This window comes from Hyla sarda, chromosome 1, assembly GCF_029499605.1.
Source record: "Hyla sarda isolate aHylSar1 chromosome 1, aHylSar1.hap1, whole genome shotgun sequence".
In the NCBI taxonomy this organism is placed as follows: Eukaryota; Metazoa; Chordata; class Amphibia; order Anura; family Hylidae; genus Hyla; species Hyla sarda.
Genome location: NC_079189.1, coordinates 350437092 through 350460729, shown reverse-complemented (window position 1 = coordinate 350460729; position 23638 = coordinate 350437092). Strand labels below are relative to the sequence as shown.

General features: G+C 41.1%; 1 long non-coding RNA gene across 1 annotated transcript; it reads right to left on the bottom strand.

Moving 5' to 3' along the window:
• Window positions 1-360: 360 nt before the first annotated feature.
• LOC130307351 (uncharacterized) lies at window positions 361-4287 on the bottom strand. Its single transcript, XR_008856541.1, has 3 exons — window positions 4163-4287; window positions 2665-2732; window positions 361-788 (listed from the first exon to the last, which is right to left on the bottom strand). It is a non-coding gene; the product is annotated as an uncharacterized LOC130307351 (long non-coding RNA).
• Between the last annotated feature and the right edge of the window lie 19351 nt (window positions 4288-23638).

Genomic DNA, 23638 nt, shown 5'->3' with positions numbered 1-23638 from the left:
TAAAAACTTCATAGGAAGCAGGAGAAAGTGGAGTGTCGTGGGGACCTGAAGTTATCCGACTGGCAGTTGCCTGTGAAAACCCGGACATTTCATATAACCTATTGATATCATAGGAGGAGGGTCTCCCACTTCAGGCTCTTTATATTAACAAAGATCAGTTCAAACTTTGGTGAGCCTGGCCTGTCCATTTATTACATGGATGGCTTGGATTTGAATGACCATCATGTAAGCAGCTGCTGCAGTCGAAATGAGTGACTGGGTGTAGCTTTCCTGTAATAAAAGCTGATTGCTAGGGTTTCTGAAGGAGTGAAGAAAGGGTCCCAGCACTCACAAATGTTTCAAACTTCCGTGGTAGTTTATTGTAAATCCTACAAACAGGACGCGTTTCAGCACTTGGCCCACCTCTACTGTCTAACTGTAATGCTTACAGGCACCAGTTAAAAGCACGAGGAGGCGCCCATTAGTGACATCACGTGACGGCCGGCATGCTGAGTGTGACGGACAGGAAGTCATAGTAACAATGTAAACATAAGTTGTCATGTGACAAAACATGTCATTGCAGTACAAACAAATCAGTACATCATGAATGAATCAGTAATGCTGCGTCCGCGGTCCCCCGGCAAGGAGAGTTAGCCTCGAAGCATGACAGGTCCAGCGTGCTCCAGCCGGAGTTTGACATGAAAGTTCCTCTGCACAGGGAATGTTCAGCGCATAGCAGTATGTTGCGATCAGCTCCCGCAATGTGCTTCTTCATGTAGCGGGATTGTGCTATGTCCCCAGCCGCAGGGCTATGAGTTCATCAAAGCAGAGTTCATCAAATTCGTTAAATAGCGGTAATGGTTAGGACAAGAGGCAAACATAAGGTATTTCATAAGCAGCATATTGTGCTCTCCCGACAGCACATACTAGTGATGAAGTACTGAAGCTATTGGAATGTGGTAGAGCATAGGTATGCAGGGCCAGATCATCATTGGCGCTCCTGGAGCGCTTGCTCCGGGCCCCGTGCCCGCAGGGGGCCCCCGTCACATTCGGGACATCCCTGTGTCCCGAAAAAGCTTTTCAGGACACAAAGATGTCCCTGTTACCTCTCTGCAGCCCGTGTTAACTTTAAAAACACAGGGGCCGCCGGGAGGTTGCGCATGCAGGGACATCACTCCCGTGCATGCTTGGGCCCATAGAAGAGCAGGGCGGAGCGGAGCAGTGAGGAGGACACGCGCATGGTAAGTCACCGCTCCTCTCCGGTTCTGGGACCTACTGCTATGGCCCATAGGCCATAGCAGTAGATCATGACCCCGGACCGGAGGTGTGGTGATCGGAACACTGAAGTGGGGCAGTAAACAGGCATACAGCCTCCAGCCATGCACTGTATATGGCTGAAGGCTGTATGTCTGTGGGGGAGCTATGCTGCACCTAATGGGGGGAACTATACTGCACCTAATGGGGGGAACTAAACTGCACCTAATGTGGGGGAACTGTACTGCACCAAATGTGGGGAACTATACTGCACCTAATGTGGGGGAACTATACTGCACCTAATGTGGGGAACTGTACTGCATCTAATGTGGGGAACTGTACTGCACCTAATGTGTGGAACTGTACTGCACCTAATGTGGGGAACTATACTGCACCTAATGTTGGGAACTGTACTGTACCTAATGTGGGGAACTGTACTGCACCTAATGTGGGGAACTATACTGCACCTAATGTGGGGAACTGTCTGCACCTAATGTGGGGAACTATACTGCACCTAATGTGGGGGAACTGTCTGCATCTAATGTGGGGAACTGTACTGCACCTAATGTGGGGAACTATACTGCACCTAATGTGGGGGAACTATACTTCCCCCTAACATGGGGGAACTATATTGCCACCTAAGGTGGGGTAACTATACTGCCACCTAATGTGGTGGAACTGTACTGCACCTAATGTAAGGAAACTGTACTGCATCCCTAATGTGGGGAACTGTACTACATCCCTAGTGTGGGGGAACTGTACTGCACCCCTAATGTGGGGGAACTGTACTGCCAACCTAATGTGGGGGAACTGTACTGTCAACCTAATGTGCGGGGACTTATATTGCACCTAATGTGGAGAACTATACTGCACCTAATGTGGGTGAACTACAACCTAATGCGGGGGAACTATACTGCCAACTTAATGTGGGCAAACTATACTGCACCTAATGTGGGGGAACTGTCGGGGGGGGGGCATCATAATGAAGTGCTCCATCTTCCAGGCAGCCTTAATCTGGCCCTGTAGGTATGCTGACAGATAGGATAAATAAGTGGCATGGGAAAAAGTCGTGTGTAGCAAAGAGCTTATAATCAACTGCGGGGCACTTTTGATAGTAGGTAGAATCACCCATAATGATCTGCTGGAATATAAACCAAGGTATCACTCCTATGGCTATACTGTATATGGCTCATTACATACAGTATATCATCACTCATTAGACTCATTATGTGAAGTGGGTAGAGCATTGTTCATGAATTAAATTTACATATACATATTATCATATTATTTGGCGTGTACTTGGGTGATATACAGAGTTCTGTATATAGGGTCAGGTCTCAGAATGCAGGAAGAAGCAGTCTACAGTTAAAAAAAAAACAAGCTGTAATACATGAAATATTATTACTGTATACTACAGCAGGTAAAACATACCCATCCGAAAGAAAAGCCTATGACTGTCCGCCTCCCCGTGCAGTGGAGTCAGAGCGAGCCTGGGAGGACTGAAGCAAAAGGTAAGGTAAGACAATATTATATCAGACTGGAGATTTCATATTCCCTATTGAGCCCTTTCAGCTCCAATGTCTGTAGGGTGTCTGTAGGGAGGCATACTGGCCACAGTAGCCGTTTATTTATGTCGCCGCCTCGCTTTGGTAGGGTCACCTGCTCTATTACCTTTTCTTTGAAATGATATGGAATGGGTATTAGATAGTTGCCACAGTGTATTGTAGATTTATGTTTGCAGATTCTGTCCCTAATCATTTGCATGGTTTCCACTACGTAGAGCAAGCCACAAGAGCACTTTGCTCATGCACGTGTAGAAGCCCCTAATATTGAAGGCTTTACCAGTTTGGGGTGAAAGATTGTATCCCCTTTCATGACGTTATTGCACTGAGAGCAGTGGAGGCAGGGGAAAGTGCCTTGGTGTTTAGTGGCCAGAAGTCTCTGGATGGTGTTACCCTGATCCTGTTTGGGACCTGCTCTCACTAGACTAGTGGACAAATTGGGAGCTCTTTTGTTACAAATTAAAGGTGGTGTGCTGAATTCTGCAATGTTAGGATATGCTTCTGCCAGGATGTGCCAGTGTTTGCGAACAATGTTATCTCACTTAGGGATGAATGAATGGTATTCGTGAATGAAAGGGAACCAATAATTGGTTGATCAGGCTATTTCTGGCAGAATAAAATCTTCATAGTAAGCAGGAGAAAGCGGAGTGTAGTGGGGACCTGAGGTTATCGGACTGGCAGTTGCCTGTGAAACCCCTTTTAAACGTGGACATTCCATATAACCTATTGATATCATAGGAGGAGGGTCTCCCACTTTAGGCTCTTTATATTAACATTAAGATCAGTTCAAACGTTGGTGGGCCTGGCCTGTCCATTTATTATCTGGATGGCTAGTATTTGAATGACCATCAAGTAAGCAGCTGCTGCAGTCGAAATGTGTGACTGGTTGTAGCTTTCCTGTAATAAAAGCTGATTGTTAGAGTTTCTGAAGCAGATCCATGGTGCCCAGATGGTGGAGTAAGTTCTGTACTTCATACTGCAAAAAAGCATGGAAAGCTATGTACAGACACTGAACAAGCATTGAAGGAGGAGATAGATTTTGTTTGATGCTTTCAGAACTATAAAATCACCTCTGAAGTACACAGTAGATTGTAACTTAAGGATAGTACAATATAAGCAATGCAAAGCATATTACTTTAATGTACATATTCACTTTGTATGTAGATCATTTAGGGCAGAGTAAAATCATTATTGTTTTGATTAGTTAAATAAGATAACAGAGATATCCTTATTGAAAGAACACCAAAAGATTCTTGCCAATCACTTCTACCCCTAGATAGATAGACAATCATATTATAATGATTAATCTAGTATTAAGTAAATCAAATATAGAAAAGTTATTTTATGTAAAACCCATATTCACTCACTTATTTTGATTTTCTTTGTAGGCAAGATTCCTCTCTTTGATTCATTTTAAGGAGTTTGGAGTTTCCCCACTAGATGGCAAGCATCCTCCCCTATGACAACAAATTTGTCCCATTACAGGGTACCTTTGATCACAAAAAGAGAAGGAAGATGCTTTAAACTCCACTGTATAGAAAATGTTACATTTCCAGTGACACTACACTGAAAGTAATACTAAAATAAATGTGTTACATACGTTTGGAAAACTTTTCTTAAACAACAAAATGCATAAATATTTTCTGTTATTGTATTGTCTGACAAAGCCTATAAATATTATATTCTACATACCGTAATACAGCCATCATCATTGTATTACAGGGATAGCCATACGTTTGAACCTGCATAGCTGACTTCTGCATTCCCTTGCCACAACAGTTGTTTTCATGATAAAACTCACAAACTGATGAAGTGTTATGTATTTACTGGCAAATTTTACAACGACTCGGGCAATCCCTTCAGCATGTTTCTACTTTTTTTTTTAGCTTACTTTTTTTTTTATCCACTTTTTTTTTTTACTATCTTCTTAATCTTCCTTCAATGGAATGTGCTTTTTCAAGTAGCAAATGATAAAATTATAACTATGATCATCTTTTATCTTTTCTCTATTAATATGTACTGAATTCTTTATATTTAATGGATTTGGTGCTGCAGATTTAAAGCTGTCTTCAGTTATTTAGTTTACACTGAAATCTGCAGCTTAAAATCCTGAGCATCAAATAGACCCGGTATACTTCATGTGTAAATAGCCCCTTATTGGTGGCTTTCACCAGCCTAGTCCTGTGATAATGCATAGTCAAACATAAACATAAAACTACCTTTTTATCTCTTACAAGTGGTTATGCAGAAGAAATTTGCTCATGGTAAAATGTGTCACAAATAAGGAACTTTTAAAGGGGTACTCCACCCCTAGACATCTGATCCCCTATCCAAAGGATAGGGGATAAGATATCTGATAGTGGGGGTCTTGAAGTCACGGTCACGCCACGCTCATGACATCATGGCCATACCCCCTCAATGCCAGTCTATATATCCCATGGACTTGCATTGAAGGGGCATGGCTGTGATGTCACGAGCGTGGCCATGACGTCACAAGCCTCCGACCCACATCGCCAGTCATCCGGCACGGAGTGAAGTTCACTCTGTGCACCGGATGTCTAGGGTGCTGCAGCCAAGATCGTGGGGGTCTCCAACACAACAGTGGGACCCCCGCAATCATACATCTTATCCCCTCTCCTTTGGAGAGGGGATGAGATGTCTGGGGCGGAGTACCCATTTAAAGCCTATCCTGGATTCTTTATCACAATTTGTAATAAAGAATACAGAAAAGGATTTAAAATGCATTGTTTGCTACATAGTGTGCCATGAGCACATATTGCTGTTCATTATGCCTGTAATTTTAGTATAATGGAAATAAGGCATTGATGTTTTAAAACGACGGGCAAAGTGCCTGATACATAAACTCATCTTGTTTCACCAACACAGTTCCCACACACCTGTTTCAGTGTAAGGCCCCTTTCATACTACCATTATCCTCCTGTAAAAACCTACGTCATGAACTCCCATCAGAAAGTCCATAAAACAGCCTTCAAAAAATCCCATTCATGTCAATGGGATTTTTTGACCATGCTTTAGCATCAATTATGTCCCGTTATGACTAACGTCCGTTATTTTTACAGAGCAATTAACAGTGCATGCACACATTTTTGTCCCGTTAATACTAACGGTGGAATGACGGACATTAAAATTTTAACATTGAAGTCTATAAATGACGGATGTTCACAAATGATATCCATTATTGTCCGTTATTTTTATGCTCCATTATGATCTGTTATTGCTACTGAGCATGCTCAGTATAGCATCACATGGAAGTAAAATACTTGACATAATAACAAGTATTTTACATAAAATAACGTACTATAATGGTGCATGACTGATGGCACATGTCTGTTATTTTAACAGAATGTCCATCAATTGGTCATCAGTTATCCGTTGTATTTAGTTATTTCATCCATTTTTTCATGACCCATTGTTGCTGAATAACGGGTGTCAGAATGCAGGAACATACCGGTAGTGTGAAAGGGGCCTTACCATGGGTTCATCCATGCAGTGAGCACTATTAGTTGTAATTGATTTCTGTATTTGTGGTTATTCAGATTGACAGCAGACTGACATCGGTTTGGTGAAATGTAAATGCCTGTAGTCATAATAACCTGAAAGGAAAATACAATCTGAGATCACTTTTATGACAAGTGAAATCCTATGTAAGTGTCTCTGATATTAATGTTAGCCATCCAAGATTTATTCCAGATTGTTGGTGCTTTCTACTAAGAAGCTGTTGTGTAATAGTTAGCTCCCATATGTGGTAGATGCCAGCACAGAAGACAAGGCATGAAGAATGGCTGGTTACAGCAGTTTTAGAAAGCTTGTGACCAGTTTTCCCATTATTATGAAAACACAGCTGTTTTATGATATGGGGGTCTGCATGGCCACAGCTGTCATGTGAAAAGATCACCATGAGAGACTCCAGTCAGAAAGCATAATGTTTGGTAGAGAAAGCGAGGAGGGGAGCAGAAGAGGTGAAGCAAGGACACTGCTTACAACTGACTGACTGCTTCATTAGTGGGACCTGGAGGCCTGCCAAGACATTCCACGTCAGTGTATTTGCCTTTAAGACCTCTTCGGTTTCATTTCTTTTCAATCTTTTTGTCTAGGAGGATCAAATGTCATTTTGTGCAACTGTTCTCTTTGAGAGAAATGTTTTTGTGTTTCCAAAGTCATATTTACATATCATCCAATGGATATTAGATATCTATTCCTTAAGAACTTGGTGGTGGAAGGAAGCAAAGTAATAAGATGCTACGTTCTCTTATTTATACTGATGGGGCACAGTCAGCACTGTGCTTTAAAAACGTGATGGATTTAGGAAATGAACGGCCATATATCTCTTTGCATCTCGTCTTTATTTCCCTGTGGTTATTTTTCTCCATTCCTTGTTTATTCTGCATTTTCCCACAGCTAATTTTGCCTGCAGGTCTGGATTTGGAGGGGATCCCTGTTTGAGGTGCAGGTGTGCCAGAGACCTCCTCTGTGTAGTTGCTACAGCAACCAGCCTGTCTAATATTTAGAATAAAAAAAGAGGAGAAACAGAGAGAAAAGCCATCCACCCCCTTCTGCTTCATCTTATGAGCCTAAGAGAAGGATGTGGTTTTCAGGCATTCCATATAATCCCCAGCCATCACCCAGGCAACAGCCACATGGATCTGGTGTGCACTGACTGTGTAGAGAAAGAACTCCCTGTCTGAAGGTGGTTGCATAACCTAGTCAAGTATTTTATCATATCTTTCACAATTCCATTTTGCCCTATAAGTTGTCCTTAAATCCTTACCATGTCATATTTATTGAGGTCATCATCATACACAACTGACCATCCAGAAACAGAGATTTTTTTCCCCACCATTAGGGTTTGTTCTTTTTATAATGTGTTGAAATGCATGGAAATAAATAATTGGTTTTTGTGTAATGCATTTTAAAAAGTATAGTGATTTTTTTAATGTTTTGTTTTGTAATTTGATGACATGTTTCTACATTTTCCCTTTTCAAGTCCTGTAAATAAGCCTATGGAGGGGAAAAAAGCCTAAAAAACCTTACTTATTCAAGAATGTTACATTTTGAGAACAAAAATAAGAAACAGCACAAGCCAGAACACAGGGTATCTAGTGAATTTTGTATATTACTTTGAACTTAAAAATAGCACACACACAAAAAACAAACAAAAAAAAAAAAAAAAAAAAAACACTGTGAATGCATGTGAAAAACACAAAACCTTGGTTTCAAGATTATCCGGATAAGTCATATTTGGATTACACGTTTGTTTTGCTAAGTATAAGAGTGAAAAGGAAGCATGTGGTTTTGGAAAGAACAATAAAATGAATTAACTTGCTTTGCTTAAAGGGGCAGTCCAGGGAACTACACTTATCCTCTATGCACAGCATAGGGGATAAGTATCTGATGGAAGGGGGTCCAACTGCTGGGGTGCCCTGTGTTCTCCAGGAATGGGGTCCAGCTACTCACCCATCCTCGGAGCACAGAAGAGTGACAACCCGCTCAGCCAATCACAGGGGGGGCTGTTATTCTCACTTTTTCTCTCACAAAGTTTGATAAATCTGGGCCATTAGTCCCACTGTTTTTCAAGATATTCTCACAGGAGTCCTGGGGATGAAGCTTTTTGGTAGGATTTTTACACAGTGTTTGCTGGTAGCATTTCCCCAAAAAACAGAGGTTTTGCTGTGTCTAAGGCTGGAATGGATTATGGATCCTTTGGAGTCACAATAATTTTAGGGCATTAAAATCACTAATATCCACCTTAAAATTCTGCCACAGCAGAGTCCCCTTGAATTCAATGGGATTCTGATGCACTCTGCACACAGATGTTTCTGCCTTGGACATTCCAACTCCGGCATCCGCAGGAAGAGTAGACATATCTATTCTTTCTGTGTATTCCATTTGGAAATGCATTGCCATCTATGAGAAGTCGCATTTCCCAGCGGTCCTAGTTCTCTCCAAAACATTTAAATGTGCGGAATGTCCATTTTCGGCTGTGTGAACATGGCCTACTGATACTTACTCTTCTCACTCCCCCACCACTGCTGACTTACTGTCGGTCTGTTCTGCGAGGCAAGAACTTTAATTTGTTTGTGTTGGCACAAGGACCTTCCCACTTCAGCGATTAGCTCAGTAGAAAGGTCCCTAATTAGCTCAGTAGGAAGGTCCTTGTCCCAACACATAGATATGCTTGCAGAGGGGACTGAATTTTTGACAGTGACAGTGGGAAAGCGAGGATTGTAAGCATTTGTGTTTTCTTCATTTTAACTGCCGTGAGCATAGTTAGGTAGACAAAGAATTTTTCCTGTGACTTTTTATGAAAATTTTTATCCTGTTGCGCCAAAATGTGCAACTTTGTAAAAATTTAGTCCACAGTTTTTCAAACCAGTACTGCACGGTGTAGATTTGCAACAGATTGAGGGTTTTGTGACTAATTGTGTGATAGATCGCACATTATAAATTCATGGCCACTGCAAAACGTTAACCAGACTATGGCATAACTACACAATAATCATAAAAAAAGCACCTAAAACAAAAGTTGCAATGGAAAGTCTCTAACCAGCAATTGGGACAAATCGACACCACAAAAACAGGGTAAAACCGATGATAAATTCCCCTCATGGTGAAGACCATAGAGCACACCAGATCCCTGCATATGTCCAAGCATCCGACACGGGCAGCGCAGGAGATCGGCGATGGGTCCCGGCAGCATTAACCCCCTAGATGCCGTGATCAATCCTGATCACGGTATCTATGGTGTTGCCAGGTGGAGGGGATTTGGAGGGGATCCCTGTTTGAGGTGCAGGTGTGCCAGAGACCTCCTCTGTGTAGTTGCTACAGCAACCAACCTGTCTAATATTTAGAATAAAAAAGAGGAGAAACAGAGAGAAAAGCCATTCACCCCCTTCTGCTTCATCTTATGAGCCTAAGAGAAGGATGTGGTTTTCAGGCATTCCATATAATCCCCAGCCATCACCCAGAGGCTGGATCGCACAGGCTGTGCTGTGTGCAGCTCATCAGGTCATACTGTGCTGCAGTACAAATGTATTGCAGCATAGTATAACCTGTAAAAAGTGTAAAAAATTAAATAAAAAGTTCTTCAATAAAAGTATGAAGTGTAAAAAGCCCTGTATTTTCACCAAAAAGATCAAGAACACAAATCATATACATAATAGGTATTACCACGTTCCTAATGACGTGTACTATAAAACTATAATGTAAATTATCCTGCATGGTGAACTCTGTAAAAAAAAAAAACATCAAAAAGCCCCAAATTTGCCAATTTTGGTACAAATAGTGGAATTAAAAAAATGAAAAGGTAGCATGTAGCACAAAAATTATACCAATAAAAAGTACAGCTCATCCCACAAAAATAAACTCTTACTCAATGGCGTCGGCCGAAATAGCTCTGCTCAGAAATAGCATTCTAAAGTTATTGCCATTTAAAGAGATACATGTTAAATAAAAAAAAAGAACCTGGTCATTGTGGTAAAAAATGGGTTGGTCCTTAAGGGGTTAAATTCTTCTGTTTGTGGAGCATGGTGCTTCTCTCAGTAAACCTTAACCCCTTAAGGACCAAGTGTTTTTCCGTTTTTGCACTTGAATTTTTTCCTCCTTACCTTTAAAAAATCGCGTTCGCGAACGTCACGCCTCTGCCCCCGTGTGACCTCATGCTCCGCCCCTCAATGCAAGTCTATGGGAGGGGGCATGACAGCTATCACGACCCCTCCCGTAGGCTTGCATTGAGGGGCGGAGCGTGAAGTCACACGGGGCGGAGGCGTGACATCACACGCCGTTGGCCCTGTGGTTGACGGTAATCAGACCCGGAGCGAACACGCTCCGGGGACTGATTACAAACGGGGTGCCGCGTGCAAGATCACGGGGGTCCCCAGCGGCGGGACTCCCGCGATCAGGCATCTTATCCTCTATCCTTTGGATAGGGGATAAGATGTCTAAGCACCTGAGAACCCCTTTAATAAACGGGTTGTCAAAGCCTCTAATAGGCTTAAGCCTGACTTATATAATGCCTCATCTAGTCATCAGTCTTCAGAGGAATCTAACTCACATCTTCCTTCCGATTCAGTTTATGAAGATATGTCAGACCAATACGAGGACTCCCATATGGTTACTGAAAATCCAGAATCAACCACATTGGATAGCAAGGGTGAGCCGTTCCTTGATCCTGAGCACATTAAACACCCGCGCTCGGGTGAATGGGTGCCTAAACTTCAAATTGCTAAATTTTTGGGTGCCTGGATCCGCAAACCCCTGGATAAGTCGACCAGGAGTATGCCCAGGCCACCCCTCTCACATAAAGCCTCTTTAACCCCAGAAATAGACCAATTTTTGGTCAAATATCTTCAAAAAAACAGCAAAAACCCTAAGAATGGGGTCGACATCTTTCCTTTTGTGCCAGGATAAATTCCTAGATATATTAGGACCCCTTACCAAGATACTAGACATGTCTGAAGAGGCTTATGTATCTGGTCGCCCTGTAGACACTGAGGTCCTCCGAGGCTGGGCACAAAGAGTAGTTTGCTTATTAGGCAGTGTCAATTCTGCAATCTGTAGTGAACGACGTAGAGCAATCCTACTAAAGTTAGATCCCCAATTAATGCATCTGGCAAACTCTGAACCAGAATCTGCAACCGAGGGCCTTCTCTTTGGTGAATCTTTCATCAAAGAAATCAGCAAATATGTAGGGCTATTTTCATCACTTAACAAAGCTCAAACATCATTGAAAAAAAGTTCTCCTGGGAAAAATATTCGGGAAGGCCAGGAAAGGAAAGGGTCAAAGTCTCCAAGAAAGACAACAGTTCAAGTCCCCTTACTAATATGATAGTCAACAAGGTTCAACTTCCTTCCAGCCAACTTCCTTTTTTCCCTCAAGAGGCCATCTGTGGAGGGCAAGAGGCCACCGTGGCTACCCAAGATCCTGTCCACCTACAGGTAAGTGCAACATTTCCTTTTTCTTCCCACATTCCATTAGGGGGAAGGCTCAGACATTTTTTCACAGCTTGGAATACAATCACTACATATGCTTGGATTCTGAATACCATCAAGGGTTATCTGATAGATTTTCTGTTTCCTTCAGTCCAACTTTATCTGCCCCAACCTATAGTATTTTCAAAAGCAGACCACAATTTGATAAGTCTGGAAATCAAAGAACTATATGCCAAAGAGGCAATTCTGTCAGTCCTGTGAGAATCCCCAGGCTTTTTAAGCAACCTCTTTTTGGTAAAAAAAGAAGGATGTCAATTTAAGACTTGTTATAAACCTGAAACTATTAAGCACTTAAGTCATATATCGATCCCAGCCATCAACCTTATTTACAGTTTCTATGGGAAAATCAAAAATGGCAGTTCACAAGTCTGCCTTTCGGTCTATCCTCCGCTCCATGGTGCTTTACTAAGCTTCTAAAACCAGTGGTAGCTTCCCTCCGATGTCGAGGGGTTCCTCTAATAATTTATCTAGACAATATTCTTATCATGGCTCAGTCGCCATCCCTCATTCAACTTCACTCCCAGTGGACTCTGTTCCTATTGAACAATCTGGGATTCTTGATAAACCTCAAGAAATCTGTATTAACCCCTTCAAAGGAGGTAGAATTTCTGGGATTTATGATCAATACCCATGCTCTTCTGAGCTTACCACCAAAGAAACTGAAATTAATCAAAAAAGAAATCTGTTCTGTTCTAAACAAACAATTGGTATTCCTAAGATCTATCACTCGGATAGTAGGCCTTTTGTCCGCCTCGATTCAGGCAATCTTCCCAGCCCCCCTCCACTACAGGGCTCTCCAACGCCTCAAAGCCCAACATTTGAAAAATGGTCTCGGGTATTCAGACGAAGTTCCTCTGACTCCAGACACCAAAGAAGAGCTTCTTTGGTGGTTACACCACATTCAAGAATGGAACGGAAAAGCTATTTTCAATTCTATTCCAGATCTGGTCATAGAGTCAGCTGCGAGTCTTCTGGGCGGGGGTTCCCGCTGTGAAAATCTCTCTACCGGAGGCAAATGGTTGGCGGAGGAATCTCTCCTTCACATCAACTGCCTCAAACTGTTCGTGGGCCATTTGGCCCTCAAGGGTTTCTCTAAAGGGAAATCTGATTGCTGCATTCTACTGAGGATGGACAACATCTTGGCGGTACAATATATCAATCATTTCTGGGGCACAAAATCAAAAGCCCTAGCCAACATCACCAAGGACTTCTGTCATTTTTGTCTAAACAAGAACATAATTATTAAAGTGGAATATCTTCCGGGCCTCTCCAACACAGTAGCGGACTGGAATTCTCTCTTCCTTTTAGATTCCAGCAACTGGAATCTCGATCCGAATATTTTTCTTCAAATCAATTCCTTATGGGGTTTATATATGTATGAACAGACACCACTGATATATAGTCTGTTTATTACTTACCTGTGATTTGATATAATTTAATAAGATTTTATGTGTGGTTGGGGTACACTTCCCGTATATTCATAATTTTTCTTACGTTTGGTGGTTTTTAATGCATACCGAATAAAAGTTAATTATTAGGCACTTCCCCTTTATATTTATAAATTTCTATGCTGGGAACTTTATTGTTGATATGGGTTTACATAGAAACATTATTTATTAATGATTTATAACAATTCCTTATGGGGCCCTCCGAACTTAGATCTTTTCACTTAATGTCTGAAACAAGTTCCCGAATTTTTCAGTTGGCGTCCCGAACCAGAAGCATTGGGAGTAGACGCTTCCTACAATCTTAGCCACCTATGACTCTCTATGCTTTTCCCCCTTTTTCTTTCATATCGAGGGTGCTGATTCAAACCAGGATTCAGAAGGCAACTTTACTAATCATAACTTCATGGTGGTCAGTCTTGGTTTCCCCAAATTTTGGGGATGTCCATAGACTTTCCTCGCATTATCCCAATATCTTGGAACATTCTTCAAGATCCGTAAGGGAATCCCCATCCTCTCATTCTGATGGGGAATCTATCCCTAATTGTATGGTTGGTCTTGGGTCATTTCAACCTAGTCCGGAGTTTTCATAAGCCCCAGGTACTAAATCTGCTTACAGATCTACCTGGAAACTTTGGATTCGTTGGTGCCTTCAATGGGATTTGGATCCCGTACATACACCTCTCGCCCACATTCTGAATTTTCTTTCCTCGTCTTTTTAAGAAGGTAAAGCTTATCCTACTATAAATATTTACCGCTCTGCTATATCTTCTAACCACTCTCCTATAGATTCCATTCCTATAGGTAGACATCCCTTAGTCTGCAGGCTGCTGAAAGTTATACATTTCAGAAGACCTCCTCAAACCAAATACCATTCTACTTGGGATGTCTCTCTGATCATTAAAGGGGTACTCCGGTGGAAAACTTTTTTTTTTTTTTTATCAACTGGTGCCAGAAAGTTAAACAGATTTGTAAATTACTTCTATTAAAAAATCTTAATCCTTCCAGTACTTCTAAACTGCTGAATACTACAGAGGAAACTCTTTTCTTTTTGGAACACAGTGCTCTCTGCTGACATCATGGCCACAGTGCTCTCTGCTGACATTTCTGTCCATTTTAAGAACTGTCCAGAGTAGGAGAAAATCCCCATAGCAAACATATGCTGCTCTGGACAGTTCCTAAAATGGACAGATATGTCAGCAGAGAGCACTGTGGTCATGGTGTCTGCAGAGAGCACTGCGTTCCAAAAAGAAAATAATTTCCTATGTATTTAGCAGCTAATCAGTACTGGGAGTAATTTACAAATCTGTTTAGCTTTCTGGCACCAGTAGATTAAAAAAAAAAAAAAAGTTTTCCACCGGAATACCCCTTTAATATGTTTAAATACTGGGAAGATAATGATCTTCTACCCCTTAAATTACTCTCTTTCAAACTTATGGGCCTCCTCTGTCTAATATCCGTTAAAAGAGTTATTGAGGGCTTTGGACATTTCTCACTGACATTTTTCCCCTCAAGGCATTCACTTTTCTATTAATTGTCACACTAAAACTAATTTTCATACTGTTTTTTACCCCGCCTTTCCTCACCATGACAAATTATGTATTATTCGCTGTCTAAAATCGTACGAGTCCAAAACTCTTAACAGTAGACCAAAACTAGTGTTGAGCGGCATAGGCCATATTCGAATTTGCGATATTTTGCGAATATATGGATGAATATTCGTCACATATTCGCTAAATTTGGATATTGGTAATATTCGCGTTTTATTTTCGCATATACGAAAATTTGAATATGCGGAAATTAGCATATACGAAAATTTGCATAAGCGAAAATTCGTACGCCAGTCTCACACACTAGTATTAGAGCCTTCTTTAGACCACACAAGCTGGAAGCAGAGAGGGATGATCACTTTGATGTGTACTGTGAAAAAAAATACAAATATTCGTAATTGCGAATATATAGTGCTATATTCGTGAATATTCGCAATACAAATTTTATTCGCGAATATCGCATATTCGCAAATAAAATTTGTAGTGTGAATATTCGCGAGCAACACTAACCAAAACCCTCTTTTCAACTTCTAATTTCCTATTGCAAACCCCATCTACCATTTTTTTCCTCTACTCTGGCTAGATAGGTCAAAAATACAATGCAATAAGCGGGCATTGACATTTCCCAATTCGTAGCTCATTCCATCAGAGGAGCTATAGCCACTAAAGTCTTTCAAGCAGGAGGTTCCCTATCAGATATCCTTAGGACAGCTAATTGGTCTTCAGAGTCCACCTTCAGAACATTTTACTTTAGACCAGATTCTCACATTTCCATGATGGTTGTCTAATATTATATATGTATATTTGTTAATGTACCTTGATTTAATTATATTTTACAAGCTTTGAACAGACATCATAATAGGAGGCTCTTGCCTTGTAATAAAATTGAGGATTTTCTTAGTTTTAATGACGGAAAATATAGATTTTATTAAAGACAAGAGGTGAGTATTATCCCTCCCTCATTTACCCACCCCTATAATCTTGTTTCTTTACTCTTTTTTCTTTCATAGCTTAAAAGGACTCCTTCATCAAAGAAAGTACCTTGTTTAATGATCCTATTGCTGTTGATCCTTCCAAGTTTCCTTATGAGATGCTTTCTACTCCTGTTCTGGTTTATCCGCACCAAAGAAAGAGGAAGATGACTAGACACCTATTCCTTATATAACCTTGGCTGCATGCTGATTGGAGGATACCTACCTGATTGTATATCTGTTACCACCTATATGCACCTGAAAGTTTTTCTTCTGTTCTGTTAACTCTTCTGCTGCTGTTTTTCAGTAAAAGAAAGATTTGGCATCATAATACTCGCTTCTTGTCTTAAATGAAATCTATATTTTCCATCATTAAAATCCTCAATTCCCCCCCCCCCCCCCCCCCCCAGTTCTGCCTGTAGTCCCAACTTAAAAAGACTGACTCCCAGTCACCATAAGTGTGGCAGCCAACAGCATTGCAACTTTCTTTTGGTCGATGATTTTATCAAAGAAGGTCTGGAGGAGAGTTGTCTAGGGACAGGGGTCTTAGGGAGAGGGGTTTAGTGGCAGGGGTCTGGAGGACAGGGGTCTAGGGACAGGCGTCTGGAGGAAAGGGTTATGAGGAAAGGGCTCTGGAGGAGACGGTTATGGGGAGAGGGGTCTGGAGAAGGGTCTGAGAATTGGGGTCTGGAGGATAGGGGTCTGGGGACAGGGTTTGGAGACAGGGGTCTGGAGGAGATTGATCTGTACAAGAGGGGTCTGGGGACAGGGGTCTAGAGGAGAGGAGTCTCAGTGACAATGATCTGGGGGACAGAGTGATCTGCATCACAGGGTTCTGGGGGACAGTGCGATCTAGGGGAAAAAAGGGTCTGGAAGACAGAGCAATGTATGGGATGATTCTGGAGTATAGGGGCATGGAGGACATAGTAGTCTGGGTGACAGAGCGGTTATAAGGACAGAGTGGTCTGGGGGCATGAGAGGTCTGGAAGACAGAACAGTGTGGAGGATAGTGTAGTCTGGTACATGAGGGGTCTGGAGGACAGATTGGTCTGGGGGACTCTAGATAGGTATCCTGTTGCAACACTTTGTTTGACATCCATCCACTCTGTCCTGGGGCCCCTGCTCTTTTCTATCTACACCCGTGGTCTGGGAAAGATTATAGAGTCCATGGCTTTAAGAAACACTTATATGCTGATGACACTCAAATCTACCTCTAGCCCTGATGTCCCCTCCCTCCTAACCAAAATTGCAGATTGTCTGCCAGCAATATCTCCCTTCTTCTCCTTCTGCTTTCTAAAACCCGACATGAAGAAATGGCTCTACCCTGTCTCCAGCCCCACAGGCCACCTTCAACTCTGTGCTGTCTTTCAAACTACACATCCTGCTGTTTGACTAATCCACCTCTCCCCTGTGCCAATCCCTTTATGTCTACCCAACAAATTCAATTTAAGCTATCCACCACAACATACAAAACTGCCCACAACCTGCCCCCCCCATACAACTCTGACCTGATCTCCCGATACCACCCCTCATGCACTCTCCGATCATCTCAAGATCTCCTTACAGTACCCCCCCCTTTTAAGAGGGGCCACTGGACCTTTAAGCACCTGAGAGTATAATGGTCTTGACTTGGATACAGATGGACCATCAATGTCCTCATCTGTTTCCTCATCCTCCAAAGCACACCCCTCATTGGTGTCCTCACAGTTATCCTCCAGATCCTCATTACTACCCTCTGACTGCAAATCAACTGGAGTGCTCTCCACACTCTTATTGCCCATGATGTCACAAGACGCCGATTTAACCAGAGGCTGATGCAAAACAGGCTTCATAATACTCTTTGATGTAAAATCACATTGTACACTAGCAGGAACAATGCCCCCCAGAAGAACTCTGCCAGGCGTAGCAGAGGCATGACATACCTGTGCGCCTAAGTGGCCACCACCACGATTGCCACTTGGACGCGGACGCTTGACACAGGAGGCGATGAAATGAGTGTCCTCTCCACAGTTAAAACACAGGCCATAGAGTTGACGAAACCTCTTGCGTTCTTGCGGGGTACGAATGGACCCTATCTATATAGGTTCATCCTCAGGGACAGATTTAGAGACAGGAGAGGAATCAAGCAAGACAGGAGAGACAGAAGATGAAGAACACTCTCATTTGCGTTCTCACAAACTTCTGTCCAAATGTACAGCTAAAGTCAAGGCTTTGTCAAGGGTGTCAGGAGAGGGATACGTAACAAGCATGTCCTTTAAGGTGTCAGATACAGTGGGGCAAAAAAGTATTTAGTCAGCCACCAATTGTGCAAGTTTTCCCACTTAAAAAGATGAGAGAGGCCTGTAATTTTTATCATAGGTATGCCTCAACTATGAGATAAAATCTGATTTTTAAAGAATTTATTTGCAAATTACAAAAGTTCATCTCAATACTTTGTTATTTACCTTTTTGCCAATGACAGTCTTCCTCTAGAGCAGTGATGTTTTGGGGCTGTCGCTGAGCAACTCGGACTTTCAAATCCCTCCAAAGGTTTTCTATGGGTTGCGATCTGGCTAGGCCACTCCAAGACCTTGAAATGCTTCTTATGAAGCCACTCCTTCATTGCCTGGGCGGTGTGTTTGGGATCATTGTCATGCTGAAAGACCCAGCCACGTTATATCTTCAATGCCCTTGCTGATCGAAGGAGGTTTTCACTCAAAATCTCACAATACATGGCCCCATTTATTCTTTCCTTTACACGGATCAGTCATCCTGGTCCCTTTGCATAAAAACAGCCCCAAGGAATGATGTTTCCACCCTTATGCTTCACAGTAGGTATGGTGTTCTTTGGATGCAACTCAGCATTCTTTCTCCTCCAAACACGAAGAGTTGAGTTTTTACCAAAAAGTTCTACTTTGGTTTCATATGACCATATTACATTCTCCCACTCCTCTTCTGGATCATCCAAATGCTCTCTAGCAAACTTCAGATGGGCCCGGACATGTACTGGCTTAAGCAGGACACATTTGGCACTGCATGGTTTGAGTCCCTGGCATCGTAGTGTGTTACTGATCGTAGCCTTTGTTACTTTGGTCACAGCTCTCTGCAGGTCATTCACTAGGTTCCCCCGTGTGGTTCTGGGATTTTTGCTCACCGTTCTTGTGATAATTTTGACACCACAGGATGAGATCTTGCTTGGAGCCCCAGATCGAGGGAGATTATCAATGGTCTTGTGTGTCTTCCATTTTCTAACAATTGCTCCCACAGTTGATTTCTTCACACCAAGCTGCTTGCCTCTTACAGATTTAGTCTTCCCAGCCTGGTGCAGCTCTACAATTTTGTTTCTGGTGTCATTCAATAGCTCTTTGGTATTGGCCATAGTGGAGTTTGGAGTGTGACTGTTTGAGGTTGTGGACAGGTGTCTTTTCTACTGATTACAACTTCAGGTGCCATTAATACAGATAACGATTGGAGTACAGAGGAGACTCTTAAAGAAGAAGTTATAGGTCTATGAGAGCCAGAAATCTTGCTTGTTTGTATGTGACAAACATTTATTTTCTACCATAATTTGCAAATAAATTCTTTAAAAATCAGACAATGTGATTTTATGGATTTTTTTTCTCATCATGTCTCTCATAGTTGAGGTATACCTATGATGAAAATTACAGGCCTCTCTCATCTTTTTGGGGATAACTTGCACAATTTAGTGGCTGACTAAATACTTTTTTGCCCCACTGTAACCCTAGTCTGAACTGAAAAATCAAGGCTGGAGTATTCTAGTTGGAGGCTACGCACCACTTTCTAAAATCGGCACAATACTCCTCTACTGGTCTGGGTCTGCGACCTTGCTTTAATGTATGCAGTTGAATGTCAGCGTACACAGAACAGTACGGTTCAGCATACAAAAGACCCAATCCCCCAAATAAGGTGTCCACTGAGGACAACTCCGGAGCATCGGGATCAAGGGAAAAAAAACATTCCTGGGGACCCCCTTGCAAAAGAGACATAAAGATATCCACTCTTTGGGCCTCTGTATCAGATGTATAAGGCCTTAACCTGAAGTACAATTTGCAGCTCTCACAAAAGGTTTTCAACATTTTGCGTTTACCAGAAAATCGGTCAGGGAGACTAACTTGTGGCTCCACAGAAGCAGGATCAGATGACACCTGAGTATGGGCAGACTCCAGCTCCTGAATTCTGGCTAGCAAGCTCTAAACTAACTGCTCCTGATCTTGCAACCTCTGAGTCAAGGTCTGAACTAAAGCTGAGACTGAGATGAGTCATATTGCTGAAGTCTTTCAGCAAAATCATGGACAACCTGAGTCAAATCCTGCATTTGCTCCACCAAAGCAGACATAGCTTCCATAATGCAGGAACAAGACAAATGCAGGTATATGGTGGGCTTGCTAAAATGTCACGTATGGGCAGGGAAGGAGTGCACACTATTATTGCCCACTCCCCTATCCCTGCCTACTTAAGTACCTGACCTAGGCGACAGGTCCGTAACCATGGTGATGGTCCCTTCCTAAATAAGTGAGGGACAGTCAAAAGGTCAAAACAATAAACTTCAAAACTGACAAAAGGTCGTGAAAACAAACCTAAACACGCACACAAAAAAAAAAGTAGTCAGAGAGCCGAGCTAAACCAGGAGAGCACAAAGTACAAAAACGCTAAAACCAGAGAGGAGAGTCAGAGAGCAGAACCAAAGGGACAAAATGCCAGATATCACATATACAGTATAAAGCCAGCTAGACAAACAGAACTCTTTAGCAAGCAAAGACTGAGAATAGACTGCCAGCTTAAATAGATCCAGACCAGGTGTTCAATCAAGGTCAGCTGACCAGACTTAGCAGACAGGCGTAACCAAAGCAACAAGACCAAACAAAAGCTCTCAGTGCAAGTTTACCCTTCGTTTCCTTACAAATATGTTAGAATTTTTCAATACAGTTGAGGACATGGCCCTTTTTTCGGTACCACACCCCCTTTGTAAAATGGAGGGTTTTGTTTTTAAAATGGAGGGTTTTGGTTTTTTTAGTGGCAAATTGTGTCGCAAGAAACACAATTTGGGTGCAAAACCCAAGAAAAAAAGAGTCTGGATCACGTTAGTAAATAAACCCCATGGTAGTTAAAAAAAAAAAAAACATGCTATATTTAACTGTGTTTTTTAACCTCCTCCTGCAGAATCAGGCACATGTACATGGTGATTAGCGATGACTTCCCCATCAAATGTACATGTACCTGACATTTTTAAACTGTCACAGCGTCAGGGACCAATCGCAGTGGTCCCCGGTCGGTGATCACTGTTATTGATCCATCCTCCTTCCCCCTCTCCTTCCCCCTCTCACAGGAGAGGGGGGCCCCTTCGGAGGAGGCCGCCCACAGCACTCAGGATCGGAGCTGCGCTCTGATCCTGAGTGACCCCTGTAGACGCTGCTGTCACTGTGACCGCAGCGTCTATTAGAGGTCCCTCTGTGACTGATCGGCGCTCTGCAAAGTGATAGCAGAGTGCCGATGGTTGCCATGGCAACCGGAAGCCTGACAATAGCTTCCGTTGTCATGGCAACAGAAGCAAATCAGCCTTTACCTATGGTAGAAGCTGATCTGCTATCCTATGTCTGTCAGTGTAAAACTGACAGAGATATGCATGTCAATGGAGTACAGATGTGTACTCCATTTAATTAGGTGTATTATAGTGGAAATAAAAGTAAAGTGTTAAAAAAAATTAGTAAAAAATAAATATGAAAATGTAAAAAAAAATAAAAAAGTGAAAACATTTTAATAAAAAAAAAAAAAACAATAAAATAAATTTTATATATATATATATATATATATATATATATATATATATATATTATACACCCAAAAATATGCCCAATAATAGTCTCCCCAAAAACGTCAACATGTCCCGCAAAAAAAGAGTCACTATAAAAATAAAAAAGTTATGGCTCACTAAATACGGCAACGTACAAACGTGATTTTTTTGACAAATTTTTTTTTAATGCTATAAATGTACTAAAATATAAAAAAAAGGATATAAATTTGGTATCGCCATAATCATATCAACCTGCAGAGTAAATTTAACATTTATACCACATGACGAATGCCCTAAAAGAATTAATAAAAAGCAACCGCAGAATAGATTTTTGTTATTTATATACAAAAAAATGTAATAAAACTATCAGTGTCACATGTACCTCAGAATGGTACCAATGATAGCGTCAACTTGTCTCCCAAACATATTTTTGCACCCCAAGGCCTCTGCAACTTTATATGATACTAACAAAATATCCTAAACTAAAAGGAGGCCCCAAAATCCACACAACACCCCTTCATGTCTGAGGCCTGTGTGTGAGACACGTAGCGCACAAAGGCCACATATGTAATATTTCTAAATACGTCAGAATTTTGGGAATAAATCTTGAGTTGTATTTCTCTGTCAACACCTACTGTGTTACAGAATTTTTTTTTTAAATCTGCAAAAAAAATGAAATTTTAAAATTCCTCCTCCACCTTGCTTTCATTTCTGTGAAACGTCTAAAGGGTAAATAAACTTCTTCAATGTCATTCTGACTACTTTAAGGGGTGCAGTTAATAAAATGGGTTGATGTATGGGGGGTATCTAACATACAGGCCCCTCAAATACACTTCAGAATTGAACTGGTCCCTGCAAAATCAGATTTTGAAATCTTGAAAATCAGGAAAATTGCTGCTTAACTTATAAACCTTTTAACATTCTAAAAAAGTAAAAGAATATTTATCAAATGATGGGAACATAGGGAAGACATATTATAAATGTGAATTAGTTACTAATTTGGTGCGGCATGATTATTTGAAAATGTAAAATCTAGAAAAATGCTAATTTTTCATGTTTTTTCTCACTAATATAAAGTACAATATGTCACGAAAAAACTGTCTCAGTATTTCTTTCATAAGTAAAAGCATTCCAAAGTTATTACCAAATAAGTGGACACATGTCAGATTTTGAAAATTTCCCCAGTCATTAACCCCTTAAGGATAGGTTCATTTTTTAATTTTTCACTTTCATTATTTCTTCCTCACCTTCTAAAAATCAGAACACTTAAAATTTTTCACCAACATACCCATATGAGGGCTTTTTTTTTGTGCCACCAATTTCACTTTGTAATGCCATCAATCATTTCATCACAAAATGGACAACAAAGACAGTAAAAAAAAAATGTTGTGGGACAAAATAGAATTTTTTTTATATTTTGTAACTTTTGGGGGTTTCTGATCCTACGTAGTGCACTTTTGGTAAAAATTACAAGTTTTCTTTATTCTGTAGGTCCATACGGTTACAAGGATACATAATTTATATAGCTTTTATTTTATTTTACTACCTAAAAATGTTTTTATAGCTACATGCACCAAAATTTGTATGTTGAAAACTGTCATCTAACCCCTATAACTTTTTTGTTTTTCCATATAGAGATGTGTGAGGGCTCCTTATTTGCACCATCATGTGACGTTTTTATTGGTACCATTTTTGTTTTGATGGGACTCTTTGATCACTTTTTATCATTTTTTTAGGCTATACAAAGTGACTGAAAATATGCAATTTGGACTTTGGTATTTTTTTTACATAAACGTCATTGACCATGCGGCTTAATTAACATTATATTTTTATAGTTTGGACATTTTGCACATGCGACGATACCACATATGTTTATTTTTATCATGTTTACATATTTTTTATATGTATTTTTTTGTATTCAAACTTTTAATATTGAAGGGGTTAATGGGTGTTTTTTCTAAACTTTTCATTCAACTTTTTTTTTTACACCTTTAGTCCCCTTAGGGGACTTTTAGGAGGAATCAGTAGATTCCTCATACATATCAATGTAATTCCATAGAACTACATTAATCTGCGT